Source organism: Eulemur rufifrons, chromosome 20 (assembly GCF_041146395.1).
Source record: "Eulemur rufifrons isolate Redbay chromosome 20, OSU_ERuf_1, whole genome shotgun sequence".
Taxonomy (NCBI): domain Eukaryota; kingdom Metazoa; phylum Chordata; class Mammalia; order Primates; family Lemuridae; genus Eulemur; species Eulemur rufifrons.
The window spans coordinates 49,275,394-49,290,615 of NC_091002.1; the positions used below are offsets into that span (position 1 = coordinate 49,275,394).

A 15,222-nucleotide genomic window follows, 5' to 3' on the forward strand; every position below is an offset into this window, starting at 1 on the left:
CTGCTCACAGCCCCCCATCCTTCCCGTGATCCAAATGCTTTTCTGCTGCGGATTTCTTTCCAGATATTTGGAAAGGATTTCAGAATCTTGCCATAGTGGCTACTTCTCCTAAAAACATCTCACTCAGTCCTTGCTGATTCCGTAAGATATGCGGATTTTTTTTTTCCCCATTCTTCTTGGATCTTTTGCTTTTGGAAGGAAATATCCATTCTGTTGAAAATTAAAACCTTGGTAAAGTGTTTGCTTTTTATGAAGCCCCTGAAAATTGTGTGATTTTGCCCAAGATCTGTGCCACTTCTTCACTCAAACCACAAATACTTATGCAGTTCCTGCTGGGTGCCAGGGACCGTGGGACACCCAGGGTGCCTAGAAAACTGATGATGAAGGTGACGATGTATGCAGCTGGCTAACACGTACCCGGCTGTGCCGTGTGCCAGCTGCCAGCTGCGCCTTTCCTGTGGGTGAACTCACTCAATTCTCACAGCCACTGCTTGTGGTGGACACTAGCGTCATTTCCATTTTACAGATGATGGAAAACTGAAGCTCAGAGAGGCTGCATGACCCATCCAAGTTTCAACAATTAGTAAGAGCTTGGTAACCGCCACCCGTGCCGGCTCGTGGGGCCCACGCTTTGCCACGTGGCAGCGTGCTGTGCAGGACGCACCTGCAGTGGGCATTCTGCCCTCACGAGGACCGTGCTGAGGACTTGCTCTGTGTGAGATTCCGTGCTGGTGGGCAGGAGGGGCAAGGTGCGCCTGTCTCTCCGCCTTGAGGGAGTCAGTCCGGCAGGAAATGCAGCAAAACCAGCAACTCCTAGGCCCTGAGTGAGCTGTGATGACGGAGGATGGCGGGGGCTGTGGGGGAACAGAGCGAGGCCCGGCCCTGTCCCCCCATGTCAGCGATGGCTTTTGGGAGGGAGCAAAGGGTAAGCTGTGGCCCAGGGTGGAAGCTGGCCAGGCCGGGGATGGGGACGGGGTCTAGAGGGGAAAGCGTGCATAGGTTCTTGAAGCAACATAAGGGACCCAGGGACCTGAGGGACCCAGCAGGGACTGGGCGGGCGGAGCAAGGGGCGCTGAGTAGTGGCTGGAAAGCACCAAGGGCCAGACCGCAGGGGCCAGCCTGCTGGCCTCCCACCCCGTGGGCAGTGGAGTTTGAACAGGGCAGGGCCTTGCACTCAAGGAGCTTGTATTCCAATAGAAAAGAAAACAAACAAATGCACAGGACACCAGAGAGTGACGAATGCCCCGAAGAAAGCAAAACAAAGTGCTGTCGCTGGTTGAGCCAAGGAAGGTACAGGAAAGCCACCGCCGAGAGGGTGGGTGGGCGAGGCTGGAGCCTCTGCACAGTGGACGTCTGGGGGTGAGGAGTCAGCGAGGTGACAGTGTTTGGGGAAAGTGTTCCAGGCAGACAGGATGGCTGGTGCAAAGGCCCTGAGGCAGCGTCAAACCGCACGCTTACGGAGCCCTGCGAGCCAGCAGTGTGGCAGGAATGGAAGGAACAAGGGGGAGATGGTGCCGAGTGAACCCACAGGCTCCCCACAGAGTTTGGATCTGGTCCTCAGGGTTGGGGGAGCCGCTAGGGGGTTGAGCAGGGCATGGCAGGGCCCCATTCGTATTTCTGAGGCTCACCCTGCCTCTGTGCGGCCAGTGGGAGGGAGCAGCCCGAGTGGAAGTTGGGACGGGTAGAAGGTGGGACTCTCCTGTCATCCACGTCATCCATGCAGACGATGTGAACTGGCCTGAGCGGTGGCCTCGGTGGGCGGGGAGCTGTCCTTGCCACACTCGGTCACACTGGCCCTGACCGTGACCCAGCAAGAGAGCCCAGCACGCTCCCCAGCTGCGCGAGGTGGGGCCCGTGCGGTGCTTACCCCAAGGGTCAGGATGCAGGCAGCGGCAGGAGCCTCTCGCTCTTCCCCTCCCAAGTTCATTTCCATCCCCTGGGTGAGGTCTCAGGCTCAATCTCATTGACTTAATGGATGAGGGAGGAAATGATCTCTGAGGCTGAGACCTGAGTGGTCCCCAAGGACTCAGTTTTGACGACGCATTTGAGCCACACGTGGGGCTTTGCTTGCTAGGCTGGGAACTCTGATCAAAGACCTTCCAATATTTTATGTTCATAAGGGCAGTTGGAGAGTCATGATTTTTAAAAAGGCATCCGAGTGGGGAAGGATAGGATTGTTTTGGGGGCCACAGTCTCTTGGTCTTTGAAGTTTGCAAGAAGCAGCTGAACTCTGGGTTGACACTCGGGGTGGGTGGCCAGCAGGGCCCTGTCGGAATCTCCTTCATCTGGGAGACTTGAAGCCGTCTGTGTGTTCAGGGCCGTCACCCAGCACTGTGTGATCCTGGGCGAGTCACTTCATCTCTCTGGACTGTGCCTGTCTCTCTGCCGATTCCTGATGGGAATGCAGGCAAGACGAAGGGGCAGCGGCGAGTTTTGGAGAAAGGTGCGGATGCGACTGTTCCAAGCAGCCTTTTCTAGGTGCTTCTGCACATCGCTGATCCTGAGTGAAGAGGGCGGAGCCAGCTTCCCTCACCCTCCTCACCTCCTGCGGGAAGTTGCTCTAGCTCCCTTACATGCTCTCAAGCACCTCTCTTCCTCCCCTCAGGGGCTTACCTGTGCCTTCATGATGCAGCTGTTATATGTACCATCCATTAATTGTGAGCTCAGGTGGGGTGTGCGCTCGGGGGGGGGGGGGGAGTGAGCCCAGGTGGGTGTGAACACAGATGGCTGCAGGCCTGTGGGCACTGGTGGGCTGTGTGCCTAGGTGAGTTTGTGCCCAGGTGGGCTATGTGCCAAGGTGGGTGTGAGCCCAGGTGAGTATGAGCCTAGGTGGGCTGTGTGCCCAAGTGGGTGTGAGCCCAAGTGGGCTGTGGGCTCAGTAAGGGCTGTGAGCCAGGTGGGCTGGGTGCTCACTGAGGGCTGTGAGCCCAGGTGGGCTGGGTGCTCACTGAGGGGCACTACGCCTGGTTTTGCTCATGGACATTGACCCAGCACCTGGCACAGAGCAGATGGTTGTCTTGGTTCGGGTTTTTGGAAGGACCCTGGGACAAGGATTCAAGGGCGATTCATTCCTAAGGAAGTGCTCCTGGGAGAAACCGAACCAGTGCTTGGAGAAACAACAGCACGGGGAAGGGGAGGAGGCCAACAGGGCAGTGGTCTCAGGCAAAGCCGGGGTGGGGGCGGGGGACCCGAGGGGACTGTGAGTGTGAGTTTGCCCCTGCTGAGGCCTGGGGCTGGGCCACACTCTGGCTACCATCAGTCATTGGCTCTCGTCTCTGTGCCGGAGGGAAGGGTGGCTGCAGAGCCCCAGGGCCGGGCTGCAGAGGGGGGCCTGGGAGGGACGACAGCCCCCGCAGGAGGACCGGGGGGCCCGGGCAGAGCACCGACAGTGACCACTGCAGTGTCCCGCCTGGATCCTCCCCGACAGGCCTTCGAGAACAGGGTGGCCACCAAGGTCAGAACTTTCAGGATTTGCCAGCTGCTCCGACACGAGGGGGAGGATGCTCCGAGTGTCAGCGGAAGTGGCACATCCAGAGGGCAGCACCGTGAGGCCAGCTGACAGCCCCACAGCCACAGTGCCCTGAAACATGACCCTTGACACATGTCGAAGTTAGGGTGGTGGCGAGTCTGCATACTGCACGAGACCATGTGTTGTCGTTGCTCTTTGGAGCCTGCGTAAATCACAGCCGTGGTGCGTGTGTGGGTTGCCGTGTGGCCTCCTGGCCAGCTGTCTTCCTGACCCGGGTCCTGAGTCTGCGAGGGGACGGACGGACGCGTGCGCACAGAGCGCCAGGCCCGGAAGCCGCTGGCATTAGGCAACGGGAAGCTGCTCTGCTCGGCGCAGACCTGCCGCTGCTGGAATTAGCACACGGTTCATTCCCGGTGACACTGGGTCTCCTCACTACCAGGACAGGCCAAACTTAAGATGCAGGACACTAAAACGCAGATCTGTTTGCTCTTCCTGCCCCTGGGAAACCCCTGCTCCTGTGGCTGGCTTTGTTGGCCCGGCCCTGACCTCTTGACTGGACGGGGCGTCCCACTAGATCAGGATGTGTGTTTTTGTTTTCAGTTGAGATAAAATACAAATAACATCCAATTTACCAGTTTAACCATCTTAAAGGCTACGATTCATTTGTGCCAATCCTGGTGGATGTAATTTGCATTTTCCTGCATATTAATTAGGTTGAACATCTTTTTTTATATGCCCGTTGACCTTTGGATGTCTGCGTTTGGAAAGCGTTCCAGAACTTCACGTATTTTCTATTGGGTTATTGGACTTTATTAATTTTCAGGAGTTCTCGATCTATCACGGGAGCTAGACTGTGTCAGTTAAATATGCTACAAACATCTTTTCCTGCACTGTGTCCTGTCTTTTCATTTTATGATGTCTTTTGATTAAATTCTTAAATAAAACTGAAAGGTATAATTCAGTGGCATTAAGTGCAGTCACATTGTTGCAAAACTGTCACCACTATCTAATTCCAGAACTTCTTCACCACCTAAAAGGAAACTCTATACTGTATTCCTCGTGTCCCCTCTTCCCAGCCTCTGACAACTTCTCATCCATGTTCTGTCTCCATGTATCAAATACTCGTCTGTTGTGGACATTTCACATCAATTGTGCAGTGCACGGCCTTTTGTGCCTGGCCGCTTTCCCTGAGTGTCGCATTTCCGAGGCTGATCGTGCCGGAGTAGGTATCAGGGCTTCGCACCCTGTCACCGCTGAGTAATTCCCATTTTGAGGATGCGCCACGCTTTGCTTGTCCACTCATCGGCGACGGGCATTTGGGCTGTTGCTCCTTCAGGTCATCCCTTCTGCCTGACGCAGCGGTGCCCGTGGTCTGTGAGCACCATGGTCTGTGAGTTGGAGGAGGAATGTGGGACCTGCAACTCTTGCCCCTCAGAGATTTTCCCTGTCATGGAGGAGGAGCGACAGTGTCAGGTGGGTTTGAATCTTGAGAATTAACCGTACCTGGGTTTGAGCCCGTGCTGTGCCACTTGGATGCTGTGTGACCTTCGGCAAGTCACTTCTGTCTCTGAGCCTGATTTTCTCACTTGTCAAATAAGGGAGTTATACAGGTTGAGGATCCCTGATCTGAAAATTCGAAATCTGAAATGCTCCAAAATTTGGAACTTTTTGAGCACTAATCTGATGCTCAAAGTAAATGTTCATCGGAGCATCTTGGATTTTCGGATTAGGGATGCTGGACCAGCAACGCGGGGATTCCAGAATCTGGAACAGTCTGGAATCTGACCCATTTCTGGCCCCAAGCATTTGGATGAGGGATGCTCAACTGTAACACCTACCTCCCGGGTGGTGTCACGAAGATTAAGTGCGATGGTGCGTGGAAAGGGCGTGCGAATAGTCACCTGCTTATTCGTTGTTGTGAGGGAAATTCACATTACACAAGAGTAACCATTTAGGGTGTGCAGTTCGGTGGCATTTGGTACATTCACAATGTTGTGCAACCATCACCTGTATCTAGTTCCAGAACGTTTTCGTCACACCCAGAGGAGACCCCATATGCACTCTGCCCTCCCTGGTCCCCTGGCAACCACTAATCTGCTTTCTGCTGCATGGATTTACCTATTCTGGGTATTTCATGGTACAATATGCGGACTTTTGTGACTGGCTTCTTTTACTTACCATTGTGACTCAGTTAATCTGTGTTCAAGCGGTTGGTTGTGTGTGCTTCATTGCTGATGGGAACGTAAAACGGTGCAGACATTGTGGAAAAGTTTGGTGGTTCCTCGAAAAGTTAAACACAGACTTACCATATGACCCAGCAATTCCACTCCTAGGTTTATACCTAAAAGAATTGAAAACGGGCATCGGGGAGACGAACCTGTGCACAGATGCTCGTAGCAGCACCGTCCGCGACGCGACAGCCGAGGTGCGCCCGCGCCCTGGACGCCTGTCGGCAGATGAGCAGACTGACAGCCGTGGTGCAGCCACACAATGCACTGTTACCTGTTGTCATCACCACAACTTGCTTAACCCCCACTGACCTTTCAGAACTGACCTCAGATGCCGTCCCTTTCCCAGGAAGTCTTACCTGAGCGTGGAGACCAATCCTTTTCTGGCCACAGAGCCCCGTCTTAATGTCTGCAGCGCCTCTTCCATTCGTGGCTCGTGCCCTCCCAAGTACTCCTCAGTGCCTGCTGTGGGCAAGCTCATGCCAGTGGGGAGGGACAGGCAACTAAGTCGGCAGGATCAGAGCACCTTGGGGGGAGCGTGTGCCGTGCAGAGAATTTCGGTGCAGCACGAGGGTGCTGGGGTATCGCACCATGGCTCGGATGGAGGAGGAGGGGATGTTTGCACCAGGAACTGAGTGAGGAGAGGAGGCTGCTTTGCAAAGGTGCGGGGAGAGACTTCCTTGAGGGGGTGATGATCCAGGATCCTGGGTAGGGCTGAGCCTGCAGCTGCTTGGGGAGGGGAGGGGTCGCAGGGGTCACAGGGCTCAGGGACAGGCCATGCTGCAGGCTCCTTCTGACAGAAGCCTGGGAGCGATGAGGGTGACCTGGGCAGGGGGACCCTCGGGGAGGACATAGTGAAGTTGCCCCGTCCTCACTGCCCGTTCTCTCGGCTGTCCATGCTCCAGGGACCGCAAGGGCAGGGGCTGGGTCTCAGGCCCAGGGAAGATGTTCCGGAAGAGGAGCCTGAGGCACGTGCGGGTCAGTGCAGCATGTGGCCGTGAGTGGGCAGGGGACAGAGCCGGCTGCACCTCCCAGATTATTGTTGAAGGTCAGGGTGACCCCTCGATGGCGGAGAACCACAGGCTGGGCCGGGAATCAGCCGTGCAAAGGGCCCTCCCTGGGGGGTGCAGGGCCGTCCATCCCCCACAGTGGGTGATCCTAAGGAAGCCCCAGCAGGCGGTGCTGACCGCGGGGGGAGGGGAGGCCAGGCTCCCAGAAGGACTGGCCCTGTCGCCGGCTGTCGGCTGCTCCCGGAAAGCCTGTGCTGCGTGGTGTGCAGGTTTGTTGGACTGTTCCCGTCTCGCTGTGTCACTTCGTGACAGTCAGAGGAACCGGGGCCAGAGAGAGTATCCGAGATGACACCAAGGACCTCAAAAGCCAGACAGTTCCAGACATTCAAGCATGCCACCCTAGGCTCTTGGGGAAAAGTTCTCCTCCGTGTGGTGGAAAAACTTGTCAAATTCGTGAAAGACTTGAACTTGAGTATGGAGGACGGGACCATGAGGGATAAGCAGGCGTTCACCAGGGAAAAGCAGAGGGAATGGCATGGAGGCAGCCCTGTGGTGGGAAAGCACTTAATGAGCGAGGAGAATAAACAACAACTGGAGTGTGGGGTGAGGAGGGGCACGGCGCTAGACAAGCTTAAGAAAGGCCAGGACTCCGGGGTCACAGTTGGGGTTTTGTATTTCATCCCCAAAGCCACTGCGGTGTTAAACAGGTAAGGGATGCAAGGCTCTGTTTTGTTGAGGGCTGGGCAGCAGTGGAAGCCAGGAACCCGGCAGTGACAGTGACGCTGGCCCGCACCACGGGGGTTAGGAGTGGGAGTGAAGATAAGGGAATCGGATTCGAAACTGTATCTTCTGTCCCTCTTTCTTCTCGGGGCATCTAGTAGTACTTTCCCCTCAAGACCTTTCCAAAAAGACCACTAAAGGCGGGGGTTGTCAGACCCATGGACCAAGTCCACTTGCCACCATGTTTGTGCATAATGTTTTGTTGCAACATAGTCACACCCGTGAATTACAAATCACTGTGGCTGCTGCCGGCCACAGCTGCAGAGCTGGGTGGTTGCAACAGAGATTGTCCGGCTGGCACAGCCACAAATATTTATTATGTAGCGCTTTGCAGGGGACGTTTGCCAGTTCCTGACCTAAGCAAAGTGAGGGAGCGACATATTTTCAAAACAGAAATCTGTTGGCTCAGAATCTTCCCGGCACTTAAATGTGTTTAATCCCTCTAAAAAATGCTAAAGTACACGTTTTGAAAATTGACTTTTGTTTGCCTTTAAGCTGTCGCTGACACTACAGAGAACCTCACCTTGTGCTTCAGGTGGAGGGAGTCGGGGTAGGAACTCCGTCTGTGAAAATGTTGAGCAGTATTACTTGTCTACACTGCTAAAATCTCCTGACGTGTTACTTTACTTTTTCTCCTTTCTCTGAAATGCGCATTTTTTCTCTTCTCTGTAAAATATGATCTTTAGGAGGATGCCTCTAGAAGCAGCTTTTAACCTTTGCAAAGATATAGGTGGGCTTCTTGCACAAGGATTTTTGCAAGGTTTTGCTTATGTGCAGATACAGAAGCATCCTGCTAAGTCCAATAACAAGAAAGGGAGATGAGATGCCAAGGACGCCGTTCTCCAGATCCCTCCTTCCTCCTCTTCCATCGTCTCCGCGTCTGAACTCGCGCTGCCAAACTCGGTGCAGAACTTTCAGACTCACTTGATTTACAGAGCCGGGCTGATTTTCACGCGGGGAACTGGCCATATGTCTGGCAGGCACCAGCGACCATTGGCAGAATTATGGGGTTGATACTAAACAGATGGGCTTTCCAGTTAGATGTGCTGTTCTTTCCACAACACATATCAGGAAAAAAAGAAGCCACTTTAATAACGTCTTGGTTTTTCCACCGGTGTCAGAAGCATCCGTGATGCCCATTTATCTAGTCTTAATTTCAGCGTCAGTGCTGCACGGGGAGCCTGGGAGGGCTGGAAGAAGCTTAGTGACTTGGGAAATTTTGAGGCCCAACATCCGCTAAGATCTTAGAGAATCCTGTTATCTTTGGAACACAGATATTGGAGAAAAGACTTTTATATTCCCAAAATAATTTGTCATTAGTACTACTTAGTGGAAATACATTCAAACGGCTTAATCCTGGGTTTATTGCTCAAACTTTGTTTGACAGCGTTTGTGGGGTTATTGGTGTCTAGACAGCAAGGTATAAACAGGGGTTGCCTCATCAGTCTGTTTAGGAAAAGCTGGCTAAACAGCTTAATTAGGCTTGCTTCCTGCAGGACTTCTCAGAGCCTTTACTATGCTAATATGGAGTGGGGCTCTTCCAGAGAGGCTTTTATTGTAGACAGTATTTTCCCAACTACCTTCATCCACAGAGTGTCTCCCCATGCCAGGGTTCCATGGAATGTACTTTGGGAAACGCTGGTGTGGCGCCCAGATGGTAAACTCGGATCAGAAAGCCTGGGCCAGACCTGCCACTCACCTGCCGCGTGACGTCGAGCGTCTGCTTCCCTGCTCCAAGCCTCTGCTTCCCAAACGTAACGTGGAGCTGATGACACAGTCCCTGCCTCCTAGGAATGAACATGCGAAGGAACTTGGTGGCCTCCCTTGGACATTCAAAAATACGTTCTCCTAAGTTGGAGTATTTCCTCGGCCCACTCAGGCTTAGCCAGGCTTTCGTCTCGTCTTCACCATGTTTCTTCGCTCCCCGAACCAGCAAGGGGGAGGAAGGAGAGGCTTTGAGTTGAGGGCGACTTAGGGGCAGCCTGGAGCAGTGCTGGGCCAACGTGAGGCCTGGGGTGGCTTAGGAATCGCAGCATCCCGGCTGTCGGGGGTGCTGGGGGGGCTCCAGGCCGTCGTTAGTAGCCATGGCCTGTGTGAGAAGCTGCTTCCGTCTTTGTATCACACCATGATGAATCTCATTCATTCGTTCACCCATTCAACCCCAGGCCAGGCCCTGTGCTTAGGGCCGGAGGAGGGAGACGCCCGACGTCTGGGAACGGCCTTTTGCTGTTGCTGAGGTTACTGGAGAAGGCAGCAGTTATTCCCTCAAAAAAGGCCCGTAACCGGATCGGATAAGGTCGCGGAGCTGTAGGAAAATGCCAGCGAAGGTTCCGGGAATGGAGCTACAGGCAGTTAGGGGTGTGTTCTCCGCCCCACCCACTGTTTAGGTAAACCCACCCTTTCGTGCATCCCTCCTGCCCCCCTCCACCCCGGAAACCAGGTCCTTCCCCCGCATAAGCTGCAGATTACGTGGTGCTTGTTGAGGGTCTCGTTTCGTCCTCGGAAGGTGTGGCCGTGCTCTGTTTTTATTGACCGGCACAACCAAAACGCCACACTCTTCAGTCAGTGCTCACGAATATTCCAGGGGTAGAGGAGGTCAAACCAGGAATACTTTTCAGTCTGGAAGACCTAAAGTGTATTTTTAAAATTCTGTTTTGGAAGTTCAGATCCATCCTGGTGGCCGGTCTGTTGAAACGCCCGGCGCTGTTTGTAGGCGGCTGTCCAGCCACAGCTCTTGCAGCCTGGCCACAGAGGTGGTCTCGTGACCCTTGGCGCGTCCCCGGGGTTCTGTTACGTGTCGGTTTCATGGTCGGCTCCTCCCCGGCCGGCTCCTCCGCCCTCCACCCGTGTTTCCAAAAGCAGCGCTGTCGTCTGCTCTGCGCCCTCCAACACGGGGTCCAGGGAAGGCTCTTGGACAGATGACCGGACTTCTCGGCCCCTCTGTCACTGACGAGCACGTGACCAGGAAGATTATTTCACATCTCTATGCCTCCGCCGTCCTCACCCGTCACACAGGTGATGAGATGGTTCTCTGCTAGGGCCATGATGCGGATGGGACGAGCGAGTTCACGGCAGCTGCTCAGGACGGAGCCGGGTGCACAGGTGCTGGACGGCTGCTGCTGTTGCTGATGACAATGACGACGGAGCACACTGGTCTTCCCTGGCTCTCCCATGTGTGTCGGTGTCTCCGCGGCCGTCCTGCCTCCAGCCCCGCTCTCCCTGCAGTCTGCCGTCCGCACTGAGCTTCTGTACGGTCTCGTCACCAGGCTGAGTGCGCGCCACGTCCCTCGGTGACTTGACGTTGCCCTCAAGACTCTTCTTGCGGCCACCCAGCTCTTCTTGGGCCCCACCCACCTTCCCAAATTCACTCTGTCTCCTCCAGCCCACAGACCATCAGCTCCACCTTAGGGTTCTCAAGTTCAAGTGCACAGACACGTGCTGGCAAATTAAGAACAGTAAGGACAATGCAGTTAGTTTTTCATTTATTATCATACGGCCGATTTTTTTATTTTGAGATGTGTTCTTATTATTAGTCAGTGGTGGTGATCACAGAGGATGGTTTTGTGTGTGTGTATTTGCATGTGTGTGCTGGTCACTATTGGCAGGAGGGACATCAGCATCTCTCTGTGGATCCCAATTTTATTATATGTGGAAACTTTACTGGACTTTTGAGCCTGAGAGCCTGGGGGCCTCAGATCTAGCTTGTTGTACTGTTGCGCATTCCCCAATCACCATGTACCGCTGTGATCTTATTAACTTGCACCTTTTATTCAACTTCTACTCAACCTCCAATACCCAACTCAAATATCCCACTCCCCCAGTATCCTTTCCCCAGGCAGGAAAAGCTGCTTCCTCTGTGTCGCGGTCCCGTCTCGATCTCTCTGGTGGTTCCAGGCACCTTAGTTTCCTCTGTGGTCAGTGAGCCTCCTGGGCAGAGAAGGTCCTCAGCATCTGTTTGTCCCCTGCCAGGCCTAGCCCTGTATTTCATCCAAAGACAACAGTCACCAGGTATCGGCAATGGCTTCTCTGGGGTGGGGAAGGGCTTAAAAAGAAATAGAAGCCGCCTCTGCGGCCCGTATCTCAGCATACTCACCTCCACTGTTGCCCTGTCACATTGTGAAGCTACCTCACTCTCTGATGTCAGCTTTTTTTCTCCCTCCGTAAACACGGGCCGTCCACGGAGACAGCGTGCTGACGGAGTTTACTGCTCTGTCGAAACTCGGAGCCCGTGGCCCGCAGCGGGTCCTCAACTGATGCTCGATGAAGGAGTCTGTGAGCAAATGAACGAAATGAACAAGGAAAGACTCATTATCCAGGACTGTCGGTATGGATGGTGCCCTCTGCGCAGGGCACCGGGCTCCTCACTCCCCAGTGACGTGGGCCTGCCTTCTGCTGTGTCCTGGGGACAGGTGTCCTGTGACGCAGGAGGATGAGACGGGGAAAGATTGGCGCTGGAAGGTGAGGAAGCAGAAATACCTGATGTCACTGAGGGGTGGACGTCAGAGTCAGATGGGCAGGCACGGACCCCCCGGCTCCAGCATCTGGCAAGCCCTGCGCCCCAGATTCAAGGGCAGGTGTTTATCTGAGCACCTCCTACATACCAGGAACCTGGCCATTTACACGACCATTATGGTTCTTGTTGCTGTGGAGCTGTCATGTTCTTGTGCAGATGACAGTCACTAAACAGCGAATTGCAGGGCACTGTGCGCGAGTGACCAAGGCTGGGAGGGAGTGGTTACGAGCAGAGGGACCCGCCCTGCTCCAGGTGTGGAAATTAGCCTGTGAGCTCAGAGAGGGCAGCTACCGTGTCTGTCCTGGAACAGTTCTTGCCTCGTGGGTTTGTAGGACCTATTGCTGGGGGAGGTGTGTGGGGTCATGAACAGGGACAAGTTCACCGACCGCCCTGAGCCTGAGAGGGGACCTTGGGGACAGCTGGAGTTGTCCGAGAGGCTAGAGCCTGCCCCGGGAGCTACAGACATCCGGTGTGGGCAGGGCAGGGCCGCCTGTCCCATCCGTCATGTGGGGACCTCGGAGGCCTCCAGCTCGGGGCTGGATGTGGTCCCCATTCAGGCAGGTTCCAGGCGTGGGAAATATCTTCCGTTAATTAGCTACTAATGCCTCCGAGGTGGCAGAGGTGCCGTGGAACTTGGCGCTGCTGTGTTACTCGGAGGATAGCAGGGACCTGCTAATGTGTTTGCACCTCCCGGAGTCTCCCCAGCGTGAGAAGGTGGTTCCTCAGCCACCTCAGGGAGTGACAGGGAGGGTCCCCCTGCCATCCTCCCCTCTCTGGACGCATGTGCACAGCCCATGCAGTTCCACCCACACACGGACACCCCCACCCACGCAGTGCACAGCCACACACGCACCTACACGCCTGGGCATACAGGTCTGTACCCACCCACCCTCGGGTACCCCTATGTACATGCGCGCTCACCCACCAGGGCGTGAGGGCACACTGTGCTCAGGGCGGCCATGCCCACCCCTTGCTCATGCAGCCCCTGGGCTCGCCCACAGTTATGCGCTCTGTCCTCTGTCCTCGGGTGGCTTGTGAGCAATTCCTGCACTGGGCCACACAACATCTATTGTGAAGTCTCTGTTTGTGGTGGGGATCACAGCCCTCACGAGCCCTCACCTGGGCATGAGCACCTCAGGGAGGCGAGAGGGGGGAGGCTTCCTCCCAAGGTGGGTGCCGAGTGGGCCATAAGTCTCCCTGGGTGTGGGGCCTTTGCTCTCCTGATAACACCAGGGCCCTTGAGGAGCTGGTCAAGGCATCTGCCCTGGTGACACATTGGATATTTGGTAAATGAGCAAATCGGACCTTTTGAGCTAAAGACCCTCCAACAGCTCCTGCTGAGTCTTCAGTCAAGTTCAAGCCCCTGCACTGACCCCTCCCCACTCCTTAGTGCATCCACCCCCCGCCCCGAGTTTCCAGCCTCCCCGGGAAAGCCCTTCCTGGCCACGACCCCGTCCCCGGCCGGCTCCTGCTCACCTCCTGCTCACCTCCTGCTCACCTCCTGCTCACCTCCTGCTCACCTCCTGCTCACCTCCTGCTCACCTCCTGCTCACCTCCTGCTCACCTCCAGGCTTCTGTTCCAACAGCCCTGCTGCAGCTGCCTTCCGGGGCCCTCCCCGTTCCCATGGGGTGGCACCCACCTGGCGGCTGGCTCGGGCAGGCCCTAGGTTTCGTGGTCCTGTCCTTCCTCATGGCTGTAAGTCCCCGTTCAGGAGCCTCATTCAGGGTCACGCGGGGAGAGGAGAGGTGTAAGCAGTGGTGGGAGTGCTCCACGTCTCCCCTGCTCATCCCTGCAGATCTTCGTCTTCATCTTCCAGCGAGCCCAGAGGCCTGGGCAGGCCTGGCCCATCCTTTCCCTGTTGTGCTAAGAAAGCTTCAGGACAGCTGCTTTCCCAGGCCATGTGGACTAGCGGTTCTGCTCCCATCTGGTGTCCGTAGGCGGAGGAAGGAAAGGCGGGATAAGAACACGGAAGAAATTGCCTCTGGGAAGAGAAGGACCCATCTGCATCCCGTGCTCAAGGGGCACGGCCTTGGGGCGGTGCTGGCGGGGGGATCTGTGATCGATGGGTGTCCCACGGCTGCCCTGGTTCCCAGCATTTCCTGCTCCGCCCCCCCCCCCCCCACTGGGTGCCAGGCACTGAGCATTTGGGATCAGCTCAAAGACACAGCGGAGAATGTCGTTGCCGTCGTTGCCGTAGCTTCCCTGATGGCTGCCGAGCCCACGGGGAGGAGCCTCGAACAAGACACCCTGCGCTCCTCTGAGTAGAGCGACCTGCGGGGGCTGCGTCGTGGACCGTCTGTGGACGCACACCTGGTGCAGGTAGCGCTCAGTTATTGGGACAACGGCCACACCCCTGACTGGCCTGGGATGGCCCTGGCTGAGGCCTCTTGTCTTGGTGTCGCATTGCGTTGTGCCCTGGTTTGGGTGATACATTTATACCCTCCCCTCGAGGCAGCTTAGCAATGTGAGCAGGGTCTCTGGAGTCAGGACGCTGCGGTCCTGCCGGCCACCAGCAGTTCCCCGCTTCACGACTGACGACCGCATGGCCAGCTGCTCTGAACCTCAGTCTGCTCACCTGTAAAGTGGATGCAAAAATAATGGTCTCTGGCTCATCGATTTATTGTGAGAGTCGAGTATGATGACACCTCGGGACAGTGCCCAACTCAGCACGCACGGTGACCAGCTTTCACTTGGTAGCAATGGTCGTATACTGACGAGATGCAACTTGTTGCAGTGAAAATGTTTACCCAGCATCACCCACGCTGGCCCTGCGTGGGAATCGGGGTGGCCATGACATCTAGACATGGGCAGCTGCACGTGGATTACAGTGCACGGTGGCCCGGGCTCATGTGCCGGCAGCCGTGCTGGGGACATCACAGGTCTGTGACCTTCCACCCCTGTGATGTCGGGAGGTCAAATGTGAGAGCCTGTGAGCAACTGGGGTCCATGTCGCTGCCAGAATTGTCCCTTCCCTGTCTCAGGAGGGGTTTGGGACCCTGGGCATGTATCTTTGGTCCTGACACAGTGATGACCGAACTCTGGTCTATGCGGTGACTGTGGAGGTGACACCGGTCTACGTCATGTGTTTCTCCAATGTTATTTTGTTTTCTATTCTGACCACTCTTCTTTCTTACAAGATAACTCACGCCATAGGCTGCACAACAGCCTGTGGTGGAGTACGTGTGTCCCGCTCCCAGCCCCGGCAGCCGGCGTCCCCCGTA

The 15,222-nt window shown here is 55.6% G+C and overlaps 1 protein-coding gene across 2 annotated transcripts in view; it reads left to right on the forward strand.

Annotated features, from left to right (window-relative positions):
• Nucleotides 1-15,222, forward strand: part of PHACTR3 (phosphatase and actin regulator 3) — a 207,348-nt gene that overhangs the window by 113,885 nt on the left and 78,241 nt on the right. The window lies entirely within an intron of this gene.